Source organism: Macrotis lagotis, chromosome 8 (assembly GCF_037893015.1).
Source record: "Macrotis lagotis isolate mMagLag1 chromosome 8, bilby.v1.9.chrom.fasta, whole genome shotgun sequence".
Classification (NCBI taxonomy): domain Eukaryota; kingdom Metazoa; phylum Chordata; class Mammalia; order Peramelemorphia; family Peramelidae; genus Macrotis; species Macrotis lagotis.
This window is the reverse complement of record NC_133665.1, coordinates 193,592,854-193,598,709: the sequence shown is the minus strand read 5'-3', so window position 1 is coordinate 193,598,709 and position 5,856 is coordinate 193,592,854. Positions and strand designations below refer to the sequence as shown.

General features: G+C 45.0%; 1 pseudogene; it reads right to left on the bottom strand.

The window, feature by feature from the left end:
• Positions 1-4,544: 4,544 nt before the first annotated feature.
• Positions 4,545-4,645, bottom strand: LOC141496781 (U6 spliceosomal RNA; annotated as a pseudogene).
• Positions 4,646-5,856: the final 1,211 nt, after the last annotated feature.

Genomic DNA, 5,856 nt, shown 5'->3' with positions numbered 1-5,856 from the left:
TTCTCCCTCCCCCCTCTCCCCTTTTTGCTTCCTTTCTTTCTCTTCCTCTTTCTCCCTCTCATTCTGGGGGTGTGTGTGGGAAGGATTAAGTTATGTGATCCTGGACCACAAAACTATTTGGTCCAGGTGAGGAGGCAAACTCTCAGGCCCTCCCCGCTTTAAGCTCATTTCTTCTGGACCAGAAGAGGGGTCGCAATTTGTTTAGGGTTATAGGAGGGACAGGAATTCAGGGAAGCCTGGAGGGATTTGCATGAACTGAGGCTCAGTGAGATGAGCAGAACCAGAACACTATTTACCCTAACAGCAACATGGGGGCGATGATCAACCCTGATGGACTTGCTCATTCCTTCAGTGCAACAATCAGGGACAATTTGGGGCTGTCTGCAGTGGAGAATACCATCTGTATCCAGAGAAAGAACTGGGGAGTTTGAGCAAAGACCAAGGATTATTACCTTTAATTTAGGAAAAAAACCTGATATCTTATTGTCTGATCTTGTTATCTCTTATACTTTCTGTTTCTTCCCTCAGGATATGATTTCTCTCTCATCACAGTCAATTCCGATCAATGTATACCATGGAAACAATGGAAAGATTGACAGATTGCTTCCTGTGGGGGGGAGGAGGTAAGATTGGGGGGAAATTGTAAAACTCAAAATAAATAAAATCTTTAACTAAAAACTAAATAAAAGTTCTAGTTGTACAAGGGCTACTGTTCCCTTGCCTGCAGCTACTTCCTTTGTCCCTTCTTTTTTTTTGTTTTGTTTTTGCAAGGCAATGGGGTTAAGTGACTTGCCCAAGGCCACACAGCTAGGTAATTATTAAGTGTCTGAGGCTGGATTTGAACTCAGGTCCTCCTGACTCCAGGGCCGGTGCTCTATCCACTGTGCCACCTAGCCACCCCTGTCCCTTCTTTTAAGTCAACAAAGGGACCCCAGCAGGATTTGCCCTGATCAAACCCTATCTAGCCTCCTGGATTTGGTTGTTGGTGACCCAGTTTCCACATTTGGACTCAATGTCAAGAAAAGCTTCCTGACCAAGAGAACTGTCCCAAAGAAGGTGAGGTCATCTCGAGAGATGATGGGACCCCCTTCACTGGAAGTCTTTAAGCAATGACGATGAGAAGTACTAGATAAATTGTTGGATCTTGATTTAAATCCTACCTTATCACATGCTAGCTGTGTGACACTGGATCAGTCACTTTTATACTAAATCTCAGCTTCTGAGATTTTTTATAAAAATGGGGATCATCTACCTAATAGGGCTGTCTGGAAGATTTAATGAGATGATGTATGTTAAGCACTAGGGAAATGGGAGTTGTTATTACATTTATAGTGAATGCTGGACTTGGACTCAGTGGCCCTTGAGATTCCTTTCAAGTCTGAGAGTCTAGGTCACCTCTGCCTCAGGGCTCCTCCTCTTCTCCTGAGTCACCCCCCCCCCCGGGGATAGGAAGTCCCCATTTTGAGCATCAGAAAGACTAGAATGCTTGTCAAGAAGAGGTAGCTTGGACCCTTGCTCTTTACACTTAGTCAAGGGTCCCCTTGAGCTCTTTGGAAGTCCATAAAAATCAATAGGACACAGTCACAGGGCATGGTGGCGTCACCCTTGATGCTAGCAGTGGGGAGCCCCAAGGAAAGGAAGCCATGATCCTCATATTAATTAGGGCTTTCTTGTCAAAGAGCTTCCGGACGCCATGTGATCTACCTATGGAGCCAGCCATCTAGGGGGCGAAGGAGATCATTGGTCAGAGCATTTATTGATATAAGGAAAAAGAATGAGACATGCCCTAAAGACAAAGAACTTATATTTTCGTGGGGGAGACCTTCACACATATCCTGACCCCTACAGCAGAGATGTAAAGTGAACTAAGAATTTATGTGTACAGACATGCAAAGTGTCAATCAACAAACATGACCTTTTATTTAAATTTGATTTAAACCATTTAAAATTTAATTCTAAGAGAATCCATTAAAATTTGTGGCAGGAGGGGTGGCTAGGTGGCACAGTGGATAAAGCGCCAGCTCTGGAGTCAGGAGTACCTGGGTTCAAATCCGATCTCAGACACTTAATAATTACCTAGCTGTGTGGCCTTGGGCAAGCCACTTAACCCCATCTGCCTTGCAAAAACCTAAAAAAAAAAAATTGTGGCAGGCCAGGTCCTGAGGTTACAGAAAAAAGGCAAGATAGTCCCAGTCCTCAAACAGGTGTAGTGTGGGAGGAAGGCAGAGGCAAGGAATAATTGTTTTGCAAGTAGGTGGGAGAGCCAGTAAAAAGATGCGGAGACTAGAGTTGAACATCACTTCTGAGGAACAGAGACCAGGCCATGCTGGTGGGACCTTAGGGTGAGAGAAAGGGATGAGGCTGGTGAGATAGAATGGGGCCATGTAGGGGAGGGCTTTACAAGCAAAACAAGAGTTTTTCTTTTATCCAGAGACTACAGTCACATAACTGATTGGATCCACCATAGCAGCAGAGTTCCCCAGTCCTGCCATGACCAGGGCTCACAGCCATGACTTCCAAAGGTCAGGAGAGAAGCAGGAATGCTGAGGGACAGAGATAAATATCATGAATCTAGGGCTGTCCCCTCCATCTCCCATCCTCCCAAGTCTGGCAGAACTGCTGACACTGTTAGTCGCTCAACTGAGAGAGCCGAAGGGCCAACCAGCTGTTGAGGAAATGTGGACATGGACCGGAAGGTCAAGAAGTCTCCTAATCTCCAGGAATGCAGTCCTAAAGTGTTTATTCACAAGCTCTTTTCAGCTGGCTGAGAAGCCAACACAGAGGTCCTCTTTGCATTCTTATGTCCCCTTCTAAAGTTTGCAATCAGCTTTGAAACTTGTCCTTAAGTGGGATGAGATGGGAATCCTGAGAAATCAACTCCTAAAGAGCAATTAGGAATTATGCTCAAAGGGCAATAAAACTGCATACCCTTTGATCCAACAATACCACAACCAAGTGGCTCTGAATCCTAAAAAGATCACAAAAAAAGGGGGGGAATCCACATGTACAAGGATATTCATAGTAGCTCTGTGGTGGCAAAGAAGTGGAAATCGAGGGGATGCCCATCAATTGGGGAATGGCTGAACAGATGTGATGTGATGCAACACTATTGTTCTATAAGACATCATGAGTAGACAGATTTCAGAAAAACCTGGCCAGTCTTTTGTAAACTGATGTAGAGAGGAGTGAGCAGAACCAGGAGAACACTGCACAGAAACAGCAACACTGGTGAGGAACAACGGTGAATGCCGCAGCTCTTCTCAGCAATGCAGTTTCAGAGGACTCAGGATGGAAGATGCTCTCCCCCTCCAGAGAAAGAGCTGATGGACTCTGAAAGCAGACTGAAGTGGGCTGTTTTGACTATCTTTATTGGGGGGGGGCTCCCCAATATGGGAATTTGTTTGACATCACTGAACATATATAGCCTATAGCAAATTATTTACCATTTTAGGAAGAACAAAGGTGAAGAGGAGAAAATTTGAAAGTCAAAAGTTTTTTTTTTAAATGAATGTTAAAATTGCCTTTACATATAATTGGAAAAAAATAAAACATTTAAAAAGAAAAAAATCTCTCCTCCTACCTCCACACATGGAGCAACTTTCAGGTAAGAGGCCCAAGTTTCATTTCCTCCAAGGGAACAGGGACTGTCTGAAGTTCTCTAGACTTTGGACATGGAATTGGGAAGATCTGTGTTCAAATTATGCTTCTGGTCCTTACTAGCTGGGTGACTCAGGGCAAGGCATTGGGCCCCTCTCTTTATCTCAGTTCCCCCAGTGTAAAATTAAGGATTCAGAACTTGGTGACCTCTGTGGTCCCTTCTAGTTCCAGGTCCCTCATCCTCTTATCTGCCTGTACCAGGTCCTCCACCTTTGGGTTTTAGGCCTCAGGATTGAGTTCAGGGTCATACAGGGGCCTATGAGAGTAGCTTGTTTTACCCTGGAGGCAGGGAAGAAGTGAATGGAAGTCAGGGGCCCTAACCCAGTCAGATGTGATGTCTGGGGCTGTGAGGAGGGACAGTAAGTTTACCAGATGGGCCCCTAAGATGGAGCGATGGGCTCGATTAAGAGTAGGAAAGCTATTGATTGGCCCTGAGGCATGTTGGCCTGGGCTGACTGCTTCCAAAAGAGCTGCTGATGAGGACAGCTGCAAGGGTGGTGGTGGGGGGCTGGGTATCAGACCAGTGGTGTCTCCCACTGTCTCCAGGTGCTAAAGCTGCCTTTGTGCCCAGGGGTCTATTCTTGAGCATCAAGGATGTAAGACAGCCAGAGTCACCCCAGTTTCCTGGGTCGAATATTTTACTACACAAATTTTAGAACTCAAAGTTTATAGTCATTAATTAAAAGCTTTAACATGTAGTTGTACCTGATGGCACATGTATCACCTCTATCTGCTTATTTTTATCCTCTTAGGGAGGGAGTAGGGGGAGGGATAGAATTTGGAACTCAGAACTTTTTAAAAATGTTTTTAAAAATTGTTTTAACATGTCATTGGGGGAAATAAAATATATTTTTTAAAATAACCTTTAACCAATTCTTCACCTAGAATTTTATATGGAATGCTTCACAAACTTGTCTGTCACCCTTGGGCAGGGGCCATGTTGCTCTTCTTGTATCATTCCAATTTTAGAGCAGCACCTAGAATTGTATAGCACTAGCCCTGGGCAAGATTAAGAAGCTAACAGCTGGACTTTGGATTCCCTGTCCCCTCTCCCCATGCCCCATTCTGTTTCCCTTCTTTCTTTTGTTATAGTTTAGGATGGGCAGCCTCCCTTTCACTGCCCCCTACTACAACCTTGGAAGCTTCTCAGTCACTCAATGGGCTGAATACATATTCTCCTTGTCACAGAAAGGTGGAAATGATTGATAGAAACCAGTTCCTAAACAAGAAGTCTGTGTATTTTTACAAGGACCAAAGGTTTAAGGGGAATTAGGTTTACAGTCTGGGTGGGAGGCTGGGGGAGGGAGGACTTTGGGGTGGAGTGCCTGGCTGGGTGGGAAAGCTCACCTGCTGGCCTAGGCTTACTCAGTCCAATCCAATTCAACAAACATTTATGGAGGGTTGTTAGAAACAAAACTGTTGATAACTTTGGAATGTGTCCAGGTAAGCAGACCCTTTGGATATGAAGACTGAAACTCCCCCAACCCAATCATCTTGTGGGATTCTTGTCCCAGACCACCTCCAAAGTGTTGGAGGCTGCTTTCTCTGAACTTTGTTGAGGCAATTTTACTCTCTATTTTGTTTTTATTTCCCACTACACTTCTCCCCCTTGAGGGGTTTAGGGACTTTGTCTTAGCACAGGGGCAACATTCCACCCTGAACTCCCTAATTTCTTCAAGGAAGAGAAGAATAGGGGAAGTTAGGTGGCCCAGTGGATAGCACCTGCCCTGGAGTCAGGAGTACCTGGGTTCAAATCCAGTCTCAGACACTTAACGACCTAGCTGTGTGGCCTTGGGCAAGCCACTTAACTCCATTGCCTTGCAAAAACCTAAAAAAAAGAAAAGGAAGGGATATTTCTAATGATGCAAGTGAACTTTTGTCTTTAGTTCTTAGTGTGCCAATCTCCTGGAACTGCTTTGGGGATGTATTGCTATGCTTCTGGTATTCCTCCCATCTACCTTATCTCACTGCACACCTCAGAACTTTCTTGACATTGCATGGATTTGGAGAAGAGATTGGAGGTTGTCCACCAGGTATCCTTCCCCTGGGCCACCTATTTGTTTGACCACATAAGCCTTATTGTATGCCACTTCTCTGGACGTCCTTGACTGGTGTGTGCCAGAGTCCTATGGCTGACCTGTGACTTTGCTTGTTGGGAAATTGGTGCTTTGTGCTCCCCAGACATGTAGGTGAGGGATG